The 16,537-nt window shown below is 45.3% G+C and overlaps 1 long non-coding RNA gene across 5 annotated transcripts in view; it reads left to right on the top strand.

Annotated features, from left to right (window-relative positions):
* The window catches only part of LOC308459568, a 194,028-nt gene that overhangs the window by 116,144 nt on the left and 61,347 nt on the right, over positions 1–16,537 (top strand). Inside the window, exon 1 of one of the 5 annotated variants that reach the window (XR_013978160.1) lies at positions 398–428. The exons of 3 other annotated variants lie outside the window; for them this stretch is intronic. This is a non-coding gene — a long non-coding RNA (uncharacterized lncRNA). Of the gene's footprint in view, positions 1–397; positions 429–15,806; positions 15,998–16,537 lie in introns of those variants that run through there. One more of the 5 variants, XR_013978161.1, reaches the window with a different exon arrangement.

Raw genomic sequence — 16,537 nt, 5'->3', positions numbered from 1 at the left:
TATGCTAAACAATCTGCAAGAGGCATTTCCCCACAAATCTGGAAGGATATTTCAGCACAAGTGCACGTAGGGAATATATTAATCTTAGACTGCTGCATTGCAGTACTATAAAGAAACATGGGAAGAAATGAAAAGAGCCAGGAGGTCAGTATAAGGATGGAGGGCAGTGATTCATAGCAGAGTTGCACCACTTTCCAGTTATTCCCCTCTGTTGCAGAGTGAGGTGTGCTCCACAGCCTGACCTGGCTCACCTTATTATTATTATTATTATTATTATTATTATTAATTTATTATTTGTACCCCGCCCATCTGGCTGGGTTTCCCCAGCCACTCTGGGCGGCTTCCACAGAGACCAAAAATACACTAAAATGTCACACATTAAAAACTTCCCTGAATAGGGCTGCCTTAAGATGTCTTCTGAATGTCAGGTAGTTGTTTATCTCTTTGACATCTGAAGGGAGGGCGTTCCACAGGGCGGGCGCCACTACCGAGAAGGCCCTCTGTCTGGTTCCCTGTAACCTCACTTCTCGCAACGAGGGAACCGCCAGAAGGCCCTTGGTGCTGGATCTCAGACGCTCCTTCAGGTATACAGGACCGAGGCCGTTTAGGGCTTTAAAGGTCAGCACCAGCACTTTGAATTGTGCTCGGAAACGTACTGGGAGCCAATGCAGATCTCTCAACTAACCTTGCCACCCACAGGTGTTGAAGTTAGATTCAGCTGCCAATCCATTTGGCTGCTTTACAATGGAGACCCCCGGCGGCAGGCAGAGCAGGATGGCTCACGCCCCCTAAAAATCCTGCACCTAGGACTCTGGACACTGCACCCCCTGGGCCCCCCACACCATGCCCCCGCCCTCACTCTCGACAGGGAAAAGGCTGTGTTTCTCTGTGAAGCACTTCAGAGAGGCCAGATGGGTTCCTTCCGTCCAGATTCAGTGAGTCCGAGGAACCGCAGCCAAGGTTAAAAATATGAAAAAGATCGGATCACCCCTATTTAGATTTCTGAGGGAAGCGAGCAAACTTTGCCTCGCTTAGGTCAGATACTTCCTGAGCAAGCGCGATTAAATCATCTGAGTATTTGGCTGGCTTGGTGCTATTATACCTCTTGTGTCCCAGCTGCTGGGGAGCAGTCTCGGGGCAAGGCCTTTGCCTCTATGTCCTGCTTGCGGGCTTTTCCAGGACATCAGCTTAATCACTGTGGGAAACAGGATGCCAGACGTGGATGGTCATTTGGTCCGATCAAGCTGGCTCTTATTATATTTCAAAGGCCGCAGTGCTGAAATCGCTCCCAATAGTCTTGGAGAGGCACAAATAGGGCTGCTTCGTGGGTCCTGTTTACTCCCTGGGATGAACATGAGGCTCTTAATTTCAGGGGTGCAGGTTTGAACCCCACATGCATAGAATCATAGAATTGTAGAGCTGGAAGGAGCCCCAACGGTTGTCTAGTTCAGCCTCCTGTGATGCAGGAATCTCAGCTAAAGCATCCATGACAGATGGCCATCCAACCTCTGCTTCAAAACCTCCAAGGAAGGAGAGTCCACAACCTCCTGGGGGAGACCGTTCCACTGTTGAACAGCTCTTACCATCAGAAAGTTTTTCCTCATGTTTAGTTGGAATCTCCTTTCTTGCAACTTGAAGCCACTGGTCCGAGTCCTATCCTCCAGAGCAGGAGAAATCAAGCTTGTTCTCTCTTCCATGTGACAGCCCTTTAGATGTTTGAAGATGGCTACCATATCTCCTCTTAGTCTCCTCTTCACCAACATACCTATTTCCCTCAACCATTCCACATAAGGCTTTCCAGACCCTTGATCATCTTGTTCACACTTTCCAGAGCCTTGATCATCTTGATGTTCTGGCTTGTCAATATCTTTCTTAAATGGTGGTACCCAGAACTGAACATTGTATTCCAGGTGGAGTCTGGCCAAGGCAGAATAGAGCAGGACTATCACTTCCCTTGATCGAGACACTATACTTCTATTGATGCAGCCTAGAATAAAATAAGCTTCTTTTTTGCTATAGGACTGGTACAAAAATCTACATATCCAACCTCTTGCACAAGGCTTTGTAAAAATGTTTGCAGAAAAGTACTTTCCATGTAACAGCCCTTGAGATATTTGAAGATGGCTATCATATCTCTCCTCGGTCTTCTCTTTTCCGAGCTAAACCTACTCACCTTGGGCAAAAGATTCCTGCATTGCAAGCGGCTGGACTAGATGCCCGTGGGGTCCATTCCAACTATGATTCTAGATGAGAACTGGGTTGTAGGGGTGTGTGTGCGTGCATGTGTGTGCTTTGCTGCACATCCATATGCAACTTCAAGCAAGTTCATTTAAATGGTTGTGGACTGCTAACTTTTAGTATTTGTAACGTGGGCTTATTCGGAGCCCGTTCATTTAGCAAGAGACGCAAATCTTGGGATGCTTGACTGACTCTCTCTTGACATCAAACTCATCTGTGAAAGCAGTACTTGCATTATGCTAACGGCATGCCACAACAAATATGCCAATCAGCCACAGCTCCCAAGCTCATTATCCACATTCATTGTGGCTCGCAGATCGCAGCTGTTGCCCAACCTTGCCCTAAATGACACGTTCCCAACCAAATCCATCGTTGGTGGTTACTGCTTTCTGAAGCCATTCAGATGTGATAGCCCTTCCCAATCGCAGAGGATGACTGACAAAAGGCATTTGGCGACAAGTGGCAGCTTTTCTGTTCTGAATGTGCAGATTTCCAGTTTATTTGCAGAACTGGAGCTTCACTTTGGAGACTTGAGATTGCGTTTTTTAAAAGTTAGAAGGGGCACTTCTGCAATTCCCAACGGGCCTTTTGCCAGCTCCTCAAATTTGTTAGTCCCAGGAGAAGCTTTGGAATGGAAGCTCATCCAAAACAACAACAACAACAATGGGGGAAAGTTGTGTAGGAATCTTGCGCATCATTTCTAACCATAAATAACGTTTCATTTCATTTTAGCAGCATGACAAAGCAAGGAGGTAATGAGCCATTATGGAAACCCCATCTGTTGCTCATCAAGGGATAGGCTTTCTGCTAGTAGATTTATTTAGTGGGGTGGGGGAAAGCAATACTGGCCCTCTTCTTGTTAATGAGACATGTGCATCTCATTGCCCAAGCTGAAAATATATCCTCCTATATCGCTTCACTGTCAGTCTACATGCAGTACCATGTGCTTTCACCATAAGGCAAACAAAGACAGAGGCATGCAGAAAATTCAGGCTGAAATGAGGGGGGGGGGCTTAAAAGTGAAAGAAGTTGGCTCAGGGCCAAGCAGCATGTTCCAGTAGCCACAGGGCTGCATCCTCATGTCATGTTCATTCTCCCTGGCTTAATTAGCACTGTTTGAAACAAGATGCAAACCAAAATACAGCTATCCTTTGAAAGCCGCACTTCTCTGAATTTTGCAATGCAGTTCCTAGCTAAGATTATGTGCCCCCAAGTGCACGTACCAGTTTGCATAAAATGCATATATTGGTGAAAATGACAGACAAGCATGAATTACGGTAGGGAAAATTGCTAGAAAAATTGTGCATATTCGTCGAGACTGTGTAAAATTGTGCTAGGAAAAGATCGATCTGAAATACTGATGGCTTTTTCCAAGGGTTTTAATTTTATTTACAAAATTCCCAAATAGCTGTACATATGCTGAATTTATGATTTGAAAAATGAGAAATGTAGAAAACTGACAAATTTGCCAATCCCCACTTGGCTCTCAAAGAATTACAGACACTGGAAAGAAAGATGGATATGTACATCCCGTACCATGACTAACAGCTTTAACAGATCTATGCTGTTGGGCGAAAAAATTCCTTTATCTATCCAAGCAGGTCCATTTACAATGCCAACAGGTACATAGTAAGATTATCACTTGACAAGCTTGGCTTTGTGGGCAATTAATCCATTCATTTACTAAGAAAATTCTACTGGCAGTCATTAATCTTTGTTATTTCACACGTTCAGATTCATCTTTTGAATATGCAGTGTCGGGGAAAGCTGCATCTGTTAAAATGTTTGCCTGTCGTGCAGCTGCTGATGGCTCAAAGCCACTCTCAGAAAGATGGCATTCCTGCTGACAAGTGGGACCTGCAACAAAATGTCATACTGTGCGATGCTTCTTCCCAGCCTGCCAGTCACATCCTTTTTGTGGATACTCCATTTCAACCTCTCTGCCATGTTGGGACTCCCATATACAGTAGTAAGGTAAAGGTAAAGGGACCCCTGACCATTACATCCAGTTGTGACCAACTCTGGGGTTGCGGCGCTCATCTCGCTTTACTGGCCGAGGGAGCCGGCGTACAGCTTCCGGGTCATGTGGCCAGCCTGACTAAGGCGCTTCTGGCGAACCAGAGCAGCGCACGGAAACGCCGTTTACCTTCCTGCCGGAGCGGTACCTATTTATCTACTTGCACCTTGACGTGCTTTCGAACTGCTAGGTTGGCAGGAGCAGGGACCGAGCAACGGGAGCTCACCCCATCGTGGGGATTCGAACTGCTGACCTTCTGATCGGCAAGTCCTAGGCTCTGTGGTTTAACCCACAGCGCCACCCGCGTCCCATATATACAGTGGTACCTCGGGTTAAGTACTTAATTTGTTCTGGAGGTCCATTCTTAACCTGAAACTGTTCTTAATCTGAGGTACCGCTTTAGCTAATTGGGCCTCTTGCTGCTGCCGCACTGCCAGAGCACAATTTCTGTTCTCATCCTGAAGCAAAGTTCTTAACCCGAGGTAATATTTCTGGGTTAGCGGAGTCTGTAACCTGAAGTGTATGTAACCTGAGGTACCACTGTACCTGCTGATATCTTTCTCATGTGCCTTTATCCCATAAGGATGAACTTTTGGAAACAGAGTTCACTTCTGCTATATAGCAGCCTTCACTGACCTGTTCTGGACTACAGCTGCCATGTACTGGCTGGAGCTGATGGCAGTTGTAATCTCAGTCATCTAGAAGGCACCTTGTTGGCGTTGGCTGCTACGTAGGATATCTTAGTACTGTACGACGTTGATTACCATTCATTCGATTACCAAAATGGTACCCAATGGCTGGGAAGTAAAGAAGAGCCGGTAGCTCAGAGAAGTCATTCTTACCTGGAAAGACCAGTTTGCTCTTTGTCTTGCTTGCTTTGCTATCTATCAAGACTTAACTCAGTTGGTAGAGCATGAGACTCTTAATCTCATGGTTGTGGGTTCAAGCCCCACATTGGGCAAAAGATTCCTGCATTGCAGGGGGTTGGACTAGATGACCCTTGCGGTCCCTTCTAACTCTACAATTCTATGTCGTGTGTATGGAAGTTTGTGGCATCCCCTATAGGCAGACCACTTACATGCTGGGAAAGCCTATCCTGCTATAATGGGAAATTGTGAAGAAAGCTTGTTCATTGTCGTGTGTGTGTGTGTGTGTGTGTGTGTGTTTATATCTACAGTGGTACCTCAGATTTTGAACAGCTTAGTTCGCGAACAACTTGGAACCCGAAAGCTGCAAAACTGGAAGTAGGTGTTCCGGTTCTTGAACTTTTTTCTAGCTCCGTTTTGAGTCCCCCTGTGTTTCCTGTTGCGCTGCTCATTTGCATCCCCCCGTTGTAATTCAAGCCTTCCATTTCCGATTGCGGTGCTCTTGGAGCTTATATTTGGTGCTTTTGTTTTTGCTATTTATTTTGCGTTTTTTGTTTTGAGGCTTTTTCAGTTAATTTATTTTGGATCCCAGTTCAGCTACTGATTGGTTGGTTGGTTGGTTGATTGATTGATTGATTGTGTGGCTGCGGAAATGGATAAAAGCCCCCCATCCAAACAATAACTATCATCAGTGCAGGCAAGAATTTATTTATTTTTTTAATTTTCATCATCTACAATACTCTTTTATTTATGTCATAGTACAGTACATTGTTTATTGCTTTCATTTTATGGATCAATGGTCTCATTAGATAGTAAAATTCATGTTAAATTGCTGTTTTAGGGGTTGTTTTTAAAAGTCTGGAACGGATTAATCCGTTTTGCATTACTTTCTATGGGAAAGCGTGCCTTGGTTTTGGAACGCTTTAGGTTTGGAACAGACTTCCAGAATGGATTAAGTTTGAGAACCAAGGTACCACTGTATGTATATATATAAATAATGATGATGATTAATATAATATAAAACCCCCATGTTCCTACACAAAACCTGTCCATTTCCCTTGCTACTTGATTCACCAGCTCCAAAACAGCTTTTATTCGGGAGGACACCAGCTCATCAATTTCCTTCTGCCTCTCTCTGATGGAGTTCAATGGTTGCCTCCTCAGAGGCTTGCTGTGGGAACAGAGTTTTGATCTTTGCGAGCCTTGAAAGCAACGTGATCAAATGGATGATTGAGGGGATTTGACAGATGTGCAGCTGTATATTGTGGCTCATCTGCCCCCTGACTTCGTTGCTCATCTGTTTCCCTTGTCTCTGAACACACAGAGAAAACAGGCGAAGGAGATGAAAGTTGCGTTTCAAGGTGTTGCCATTTACTATCCATGCATGAAGTGGTGTAGCAGCAGAAACCAGAGCATAAACACAAAATGGAATTACCGTTTCCCTATTGGGAAGATTCCCCCTCCCTATTTAACCATCTCACTTTGAAATTGAGGATCCAGCTTGCAGCGTCTTCAAATGGCTCTGTTCTTCGCTGGTCCTGTGGCCTGTCTAGCCCAGATTGCTGCAAAAATCCTGCTGTGCTGTCTGGGGCTAATGGCCTGGTTGTACTCCAAAAATTTTGGAGGGCCCCAGAGTGGGAAAGGCTCCTCTCTTCCCGGTGCCACCCTGGGAGCAGGAGAGTTCATACCCTCAGACCCTCAGACCCTCATACTCAAGAAAGAAAAAGGGTACAGTGGTACCTCGGGTTACAGACGCTTCAGGTTACAGACGCTTCAGGTTACAGACTCCGCTAACCTAGAAATAGTACCTCGGGTTAAGAACTTTGCTTCAAGATGAGAAGAGAAATCTTGCTCCGGTGGGGCGGTGGCAGCAGGAGGCCCCATTAGCAAAAGTGATACCTCAGGTTAAGAACAGTTTCAGGTTAAGAACGGACCTCCATTAAGTTCTTAACCTGAGGTACCACTGTACTTAAATATTCAGTCTCCAGTATTACCGCCCTCAGACTTGGACTGTGGCAGTCTAGATCACCACTATTGTTGAAGGCATCCCCCCCATTTTTTACTGTGATTTTACTCTTGCCCTTCATTCCATACCCCGCAAGTGTCCCAGAAAAAGAAACGTTTCTTTCCTGCGAGAGCACGGCGGCCATTTTGGGCACTGTGATCTCGCATAAATTTGCACTGAGACCCAGCCCTGAAAAAGTGCTTTTCTCTGGATTGTGATCTCATGCTTTGCCACCAAGACATGGGTTTTCATGTGACATGAGAGCATGGCCCCGAAAGCAGCACATATTTTGGGCCCTGTGATCTCACGTGGGTCACATGACTCTCATGGGAGCACGAACTGGAAGACGTGCATCCCAGTTGGGAACTTAACCATGTTGGAGTCAAGTAAACCAGTGTGTTCTCTGCTTTATCCTCAGAAAAGTATGCTTTGTGACTCAGTGGGGGGGACACATTGAACTCGAGCCTTTCTGGTCAAAGTCTAGGCTGGGTTCTCCTTCATGGAGAGCACATGTTGCGGTGGGAGCAACCAAGACATCCCTCTGTTGGTGGGTGGGTTAGGATAGATGGCCATGTTTCTGATTGGGCACATCTCAGTCGTTGCGGAGAATTTGGTGTAGCAATTTTATGAGTGACTGATGAGGAGCTATTTATTCCCTGTGTGCAGCATTGAGCTTCGTCTTTTCACTACACGAATTAGATCACCCGCCCACCCTCCCATTTGGCTGATTGGCTGGTGCCATTTGGTTTTTGCCTACTGCGTAGCAAATCATCACAACTTGTAAAGTTGTGGTTAAAGGTAAAGGGACCCCTGACCATTAGGTTCAGTCGTGACCGACTCTGGGGTTGCAGCGCTCATCTCGCTTTATTGGCCGAGGGAGCTGGCGTTTGTCCAAAGACAGCTTCCGGGTCATGTGGCCAGCATGACTAAGCCGCTTCTGGCGAACCAGAGCAGTGCATGGAAACACCATTTACCTTACCTTCCGGAGCAGTACCTATTTATCTACTTGCACTGTGACGTGCTTTCAAACTTCTAGGTTGGCAGGAGCAGGGACCAAGCAACGGGAGCTAACCCTGTCGTGGGGATTCGAACCGCCAACCTTTTGATCGGCAAGTCCTAGGCTCTGTGGTTTAACCCACATTGGTTAATTTTAGTTGGTGGAGGGGGTATGGTTGGCTGTGCCGGCCCCTCCAATGCTGCTGCTGCAAGGATATTCAATTAAGGGAATCCAGGGACTCGCCATGTTCTTGTCCAAACCCCTGTCAAGGGGCTAGGGCCACGCAAGAGCCCCTGGGAGCATTTGGGGAGAGGTGAGAGCCTGGCGCCCCGCTCTAGGCTCTCTCCAAATGTTTTCCCTTACTGACTTTCGCAGGCTTGCAGATGTCAGTTCTGTTCCTACCTCTAGGCTGGAACAGATAGTTGCGAACCAATGCCTAAGCAACCACTCACATGCTGTAATCAATAAAACTGTGGCCAAAAATTATGCCAAAAACCTTTAAACAATATTCTGTATGAATTGTGCCTTTATTTGAGGGTGGCTATGGAGGGACCTCAGGGACGCGGGTGGCGCTGTGGGTAAAACCTCAGCGCCTAGGACTTGCCGATCGTCAGGTCGGCGGTTCGAATCCCTGCGGCGGGGTGTGCTCCCATTGCTCGGTCCCAGCGCCTGCCAACCTAGCAGTTCGAAAGCACCCCGGGTGCAAGTAGATAAATAGGGACCGCTTACTAGGAGGAAGGTAAACGGCGTTTCCGTGTGCTGCGCTGGCTCACCAGTTGCAGCTTGTCACGCTGGCCACGTGACCCGGAAGTGTCTGTGGACAGCGCTGGCCCCCAGCCTCTTAAGTGAGATGGGCGCACAACCCTAGAGTCGGACACGACTGGCCCATACGGGCAGGGGTACCTTTACCTTTACCTTTTATGGAGGGACCTCAACACGCAAATGGCTGCATCACTTTGGTTCTCTATCGAGCCAACAGATCCCACATTTTCCCATTCTGTTTTTGGTGGTTGCTTAACTTTTCCCAGGCTGAGAGATTTTAATAAGAGGCTATTGGCACATAACTATGCAGCGGACCATAGACCAATTACCTTGTCCCCTCAGGAAGCACACCAGGAGCCCTCTTTATCCGACACCCTGTTGTGCCTTGGTGCTTTTAAGTTGCATCTGTAAATTAATTAAAAGCAAGGAAGCATTGAGCTACTCTGGAGAGAAACATCTTCAATGACCTCGTCTGGATCCTATTGATATCACACAGTCCGATGAAATGGCATACTAGATTGCATTTCAATGGGAATTTATTGTGGAGGAATTTCTGTGAGTGCCGCGATCTGGGTCTTTTGTCAGGTTTCCCATTTCGTTTCCCCCCTGATGTAATGAAGGAGACACTGAGAAAGTGGGTTTGAGGTGGCTACCGCACACAAGACAAGATGACTATTGGGCCTAATTAAATGGTGTTTAATTAACTATTAATAAAAAAGTACCACTTCATATAATTAAAACCTGTAAGCAATTTGCATAAAAAACAATAAAAACACGACTTTCCCCCCTAAAATACTTTTCCCCCTGAAAGCGAGTGTAAAAAGAAGATAAAAACAAAAATACAATTATTTATCACAAATAAAGCTGAGTGGTTTAATGGCATATCTCACATGACCCTTCATGGTTAAAGCTGGAAATGCTTCCGAAAAAACTCCCTTTTCATTTCTTTGACTTTGGGGATTGCATCTTCCTCCAAATGAAATGCAGTTGAGCCCAAAGGTTGATTGAAATAAATAGATAGATAGATAGATAGTAACTTGTCCCTATTAGTATACACTGAACATTTGTTTGAGAGAAGAGAGCAAACCAAACCTGGATATTTTGGTTGTTGTCTGTCGCCTTGCATCATGTTATGGTTTAGGATTCTGTTCATTTACTCTGCCCATTGACCAGTGGTTATGGGTTGTTGTGGATGGTGTGAATGGGTTTGTTGTGGATGGTTTGAATTTTAATATCCAGGAAGCGAAACAAATTTGTTATAAATTCGTCCACATGGCTGTCAAGGAAAAGACAACAACTCGATGAAGATATCAGCAGGGAGCTAGCTATCTGCTTCGCCAATCCTTGGAGGTGGATTATCATCTCACAAGCATGAGTATACCCAGAATGAGGGAAGCATTTTGGTAGGAATATTTCTTGACTGTTGGCTCAGTGCTGCCCGCTTCCCCTGTATATGTGCAAGTACCTACCTGACTTAAGGCCAGGCAGCATTTTGAAGGTCCAGCAGTGACCTGAATTAAAGCTGAGCGGCTGGGAGATGCTATTTTAATACCGCACAGTCCCACTAATGTAGTGCTGCTGTGGTGCAGCAAAATTTTTAAAGGCAGCTCGTGACAACTCTCAACATTGTGCGTATGGGTGTGTTTTTCAGCATGGCAAACAATTGTTCTTTGTTGTTTTATCTTACAGAAATTATATCTAAAGTTTGAAACAGCTTCCGTGGATAGAAAGAAATGACACTCGAGATCAGCTGTATGCTTGCTTAATTATGATGACTTCCATCACATCCTTTCAATGGGCTGGATCCAGACTAGGTTGGCTGCACATCTTCCCCAGTGAAATTCATAACGACTAACTTGTCTCATTGATTTCATTGGGGCCTAAGTGCAACCAACTTAGTCTGGGGCCAGCCCAGTATTGGGGGCACATAATGCACATTACATATCTTCCCTGTCTCAAAACACAAAACACCTGTAAACTTTGCCTATATTGTCGTACATCTTGCCAACAGGGTACCTGTGACACTTATTAAAATGCTGTTAGAGTACAGAGTTCATGTGAGTTGAGTTAGCGTTAGTAGGAATCGGTTCAGGAAGGCCAATTGATTCAGATTACCGTGGGCAGCACACGATGAGCTTTTACTTGTGCAACAAATTCATCAAGCAGGTTTATGGGACTTTATTACTGGGTCAGAACTAGTAGAGCAATACAGTCATACCTCATGTTTCATCCACTTCAGGTTGCGTGTTTTCATCTTGCGTCCCGAGGCAACCCGGAAGTACTGGAATGGGTTACTTCCGGGTTTCGCCGCTTGCACCTGCGCAGAAGCGCCAAATTATGCCGCGTGCCTGTTGAGTTGCTGGTGTTTCATGTTACAGACAGGCCTCTGGAACGGATCCCGTCTATAACACGAGGTACGACTGTACAGAAGAGGGTAAATGGACTGAGAGCAATTTGATAAATGGCGCTCTAATTAAGTCAGCTAACCCCAGTGCCTGGGTCAGACTGGCCTGCCATTGGTCCAAGTCTGTTTTGACATTTGGTCTGAGGGAGCGTGCTGTCTTCTCAGCCATATCTTGGATGACAGAAAGTCACGCTTTCCTCAAAAGGAAACAGGTTTTGTGCTTCCGCCCAAATATGTGAAGTCAAAACAAAAATAATCACAGGATTAAATGGATTGTAATGGCTGAGTACTTTTAAGGGCTAATATTCTTTGGCACTCCTCCTTTGCCATTTTTCCATCTGGAGATAATTGTGTGATATCATGCAGAAAGCCAAGACATAAATCAGCCTGGCTACTGAGCAACTCAAAGAACTTCAGTCGAAGCTCATGAATGTGAAAAAGTAGTGCTCCATTTGCAACCATATGCCAGCCAAGACGACAACAAGAAAAAGGAAAGGAAATGGAACAGTGGTTGATAGGCAACTTCCTAGTTGTTTCATAAGCAGCAATAATTATGGCGAAATTACTTTTGGAAAAAAGGAAACTCCTTTGGTTATTTCTGCAAGCTATTAAGTTCTCCTGTTCAACCCACATCTCCAAGTGTTGTTTTGAGGGTGCAGCGCTTACCCATACAGTCGTACCTTGGATCCCAAACGCCTTGGTACTCGGACGTTTTGGCTCCCAAACACCAAAAACCTGGAAGTGAGTGTTCCGGTTTGTGAACGTTCTTTGGAACCTGAACCTCCAATGGGGCTTCCAGGGCTTCCAATTGGCTGCAGGAGCTTCCAGAACGGACTTCCAGAATGGATTCCGTTCGACTTCCAAAGTACGACTGTATTTGGTTACTAAAGGTGGACGTCATTGGAGACTTACTAACTTTCAGATTTCTCTGCCCTGAAGCAACGGTTGTTGATAGTCTATGGTGTGTCTCCTTGAGAACTGATGGTCAGAGGCAATGACTTAGCCAATTATGACTTACCCCTACGTGTAGGATAAGAATAAAACAGTTTGAGACAGCACTGCAGTCCTCTACGGTCTTACCTGGCATAAGTCCCATTGAACTCAACAGGGGTTTGGGCTCTGTGAACTTCTCAAGGTGGTTACTGTTTCCCTAGAGATCTGATGTGGGAGAGGTGGGTTTTGGTTGTCAAGGGCAATCAAGCTATGCTTGTTCATAAATTCATGGAAAATTAAGCTATTAATGGCGTCCAGATATGTACTACCTCCAATGGTAGTTTGCCTCTGAAAACCAGTAGCACATGGGGAGACTGCTGTTGTGCCCAGGTCTTGCTTGTGGGCTTCTCATAGACATCTGGTTAGCTACAGTGGGAACAGGAAGCCACAATAGATGGGCATTGGTTCTGGTCCAGCAGATGTCTTCTTATGTCCAGCCACTTAGCATGCAGCACAGAGGCACAGGTGAATAAGAGCATTATAACAATTGTAGAGCTGCTGTTCAAAACATGGGAAGGGACCTAAGCAGAAACTTCATCTTCTCTTGCTTTCTTGTAAATCTTGAGTTCATCCCTGGACTCGTTCTATCCCACCTCTCAACACACCACCAGCCCTCTCCAGTTTCCTTATATAGCCGTGTGACTCACTTTATAGCGAGCAGTCCTCTATTTGAGGAAGTTCAGAAGGGCAAAGCCCAATTTAAATAACCAACGAAGGGAGAACAATGGACTGGCAGCTGCCCCATCAACAATACAGTACCTGGCATAGGAGCCAACTCCTAGGGGCCAAGGTCTCTTTGCCCTCCATAAAATATTTGAGGGGGCCGGGGAGGGGCAATGTTGATAGGCGTTGCCATTCAAATGCCGTGTGTGCACCGTGTCTTGTGATTGATTATGCAGAGAGGGGATTGCCTGCCCCCCCAATAATTTATTCAAGCTGGCACCCCTGGTACTTGGACAGCAGGCTGGGGAGCACACATGTTACCTGGTCTCAGTCTTCCCCACTCTGTTGAGATGGCTGTACTTCTTTTGTTTAGTCATTTAGTTGTGCCCGACTCTTCGTGACCCCATGGACCAAGCACGGCAGGCACTCCTGTCTTCCACGGTACTTCTTTTAGCCCATAGTAATTACTGCAGTAATTGATGCTTTTGAATTATGGTGCTGGAGGAGACTCTTGAGAGTCCCATGGACTGCAAGAAGATCAAACCTATCCATTCTTAAGGAAATCAGCCCTGAGTGCTCACTGGAAGGACAAATCCTGAAGCTGAGGCTCCAATACTTTGGCCACCTCATAAGAAGAGAAGACTCCCTGGAAAAGACCCTGATGTTGGGAAAGATGGAGGGCACAAGGAGAAGGGGACGACAGAGAACGAGATAGTTGGCTAGTGTTCTCAAAGCTACCAGCATGAGTTGGACCAAATTGCGGGAGGCAGTGGAAGACAGGAGTGCCTGGCGTGCTCTGGTCCATGGGGTCACGAAGAGTCGGACACGACTAAACTACAACAAATTATTTATACATTATCAGAACACATATCAATTCTGCATTAGTGCCCCCTATCTTCTCTAAGTTTAAAGAGGTTTACTAGAATTGCAAGGGGGAAAACCTAAAGGACCCCTGGATGGTTAAGTCCAGTCAAATTCGACTCTGGGGTGCACCGTTCATCTTGCTTTTCAGGCCAAGAGATCTGGCGTTTGTCCGCAGACAGCTTTCTGGGTCATGTGGCCAGCATGACTGAACCACTTCTGGTGCACAGAGCACCATGATGAATGCCAGAGCGCACGCAAACACCGTTTACCTTCCCACCACCACAGTATCTATTTATCTATTTTTACTGGTATGTTTTCGAACTCCTAGGTTGGCAGAAGCTGGGACAGAGCAATGGAGGCTCACCCCGTTGCGCGGATTCGAATTGCTGACCTTACAATCAGCAAGCCAAGCCCAAGAGGCTCAGTGGTTTAGACCACAGCGCCACCTGCGTCCCTTACAATAATTATACCTGCATCTGATGCACAGCACAGCTTTGCTGCTGCCTCTCAAAATTTCAAAAGACTTTCAGCACCCCAGATTCTGCAGAATGTGTATTGCAAAGCCTTTGTCCTGGCGCAGTATCTCTCCTGCCTATCCCACACGACTTCTTTCATCCCAGATGTTTCCTGACAAGAGTTTCAAAAGCAGGATAAATAGTTAGGGGTAGATGGGAATATGAAAGTGGCTGAGCAGCTTCCTTGGGCTTGTCTCTTTAGAACTGACTTGAGGACTTCACCGCATCCAGGATGACCAGCTTAATCTTCCATCCCCAATGCTCCTAAAACTCATCATCATTTCATCATCATTTTTTATCTGTATGCCGCCTTTCCATAGTTAGAACAATGCTCAAGGCGGCTTCCAACGTGACAAGATTTACATAATTACCAACAAAAGTCATAAACAATAAAGCACATCAAAATGTACACAACCCCTAATAACAGCACCCCCAAGAAAGAATCATTGCAATTACTGATTACAAGCAGGATAATTAAGAACTGTGTGGAAATAAATTACTAATCAAAGACATGGCTTGTGGGAACATCGGGAAAGGAATGAAAGCTCTTTGTGACGCAGTTAAAAAGAGATTTGTTACGGCAGGCCTGGCCACAGGATGATCGAGGGGGAGGAGGACCATGGTTTGTTACTATATCGGACTGTGAGTTTGACCTGGCAGGGCCCCCTGAGAAAATTGAGAGACTGGCAGGCCTGTGGAAATTAACGGACAGACTTTGGGAATGTTTTGTACGGAGGTACGGAAATGGCGTCTGTCTATTTTGATATGGCTCTTGGAGGAGTGTAAAATCCACACAGGATATAACAACGTTTGTTTTCAACCCACTTGTGGAGACTACCAGAGATCACAAAGAAAGGAATATATGATAACAACAAGAAGATGAGGAAAATAACAAAGAGAAGATTGAACGGAACTGTGAATACTATTTTGACAGAACTGTGTACATTAAAGCAGCAGCAAGAGAGATGTTTGGATCCCTTTCTGAGCTCGAAGTATGGGTACCCCCAACAAAATTTAAAAATTTGGCTGTGTAATTTGGAATTGATGTGATTTGGAATTAATGTGATTTGATTGGCCTGTTAATAAAAATTATTTGGGAAAAAACCACAAAATGTACACAACCAAATGGATAACAATTTCCACATAAATCATAAAATCTAAAAAATACAACATTAATAGCAATAACAATTTAAAATGACATAGATAAAAAAATAAAAACAATTTTAAAAAGGAGCCATCTCTGTCCAGCAGCAGCAGCAGGCCCTGCCCCAAGCCAGGTGGAGAGAGGCAGGGCAGGACTCTCAGGCTCCCAGCAGGTCTGTGTTGGGTTTCTGTTTTGCAGACTGCTGAGGTTCTTGATAAAAACATCTGCCTTATCAAATGAGAAACTTTCAGTGGGAAGATTTGGCTCAGCCCGACTTAAAATCTATCATTATTCTAGATTTGTTAGCCATTTGTTATCTGACGGTCTCCAAGCAACCCATCATCATTTGCACTTGTTAGTCACTTCTTACTTGAAGGTCTCTAAGCAACTCACAACACATTAAAAACATAAATATAAATACATTATACCATCAAAACAAAACAAAACTAACCCTGCAACAGCCACAGGAAGCTCTGGCAGCAGCCTAGTAGCAAAACAACACCAGTCTATTAAAAGCCTAGGAAAATAGGTAAGTCCCTACCTGGAGCCAAAAAGATGTCAACAAATGTCACCAGGCAGACCTTGCTGGGACCTACCTCAGTGGTGAAGTCAAACACCTATTTGTGGCTACTCAAGTCTTATGAATTCCATTGCTTATAGCTTATCTGGTTAACTTTCTTTGTAGACGGGATATAGCTATAACCTAGACAAGCTTTAAATGCAGCTGAGTTTATAGTTAAAAGATGGAAAATGGAAATAAATGAAACATGGAAAAGAGGAGATAGATGGCCCTCTTTAAAATATCTAAAGGTTTGTCGCATGGAATATGGAGCAAGCTTGTTTTTCTCCTGCTCTGGAAGTAGGACTCGAACCAATGGAGTCAAGTTACAAGATAGGAGATTCTGAATAAACATTGGGAAGAACTTTCGGACAGTAAGAGCTGTTCGACAGTGGAACAGACTCGCACAAGAAGTGGTGAGGTCTCCTTCCTTGGAAGTTTTTAAACAGAGGTTGCATGGCCATCTGTCATGGATGCTTTAGATGAGATTCCTGCATCTCAGGGGGTTGG

This window comes from Podarcis pityusensis (assembly GCF_964106645.2).
Source record: "Podarcis pityusensis genome assembly, chromosome: 12".
Taxonomy (NCBI): Eukaryota; Metazoa; Chordata; class Lepidosauria; order Squamata; family Lacertidae; genus Podarcis; species Podarcis pityusensis.
Note: the sequence above shows the minus strand (reverse complement) of the source record. Positions and strands in the feature narration are given on the sequence as shown.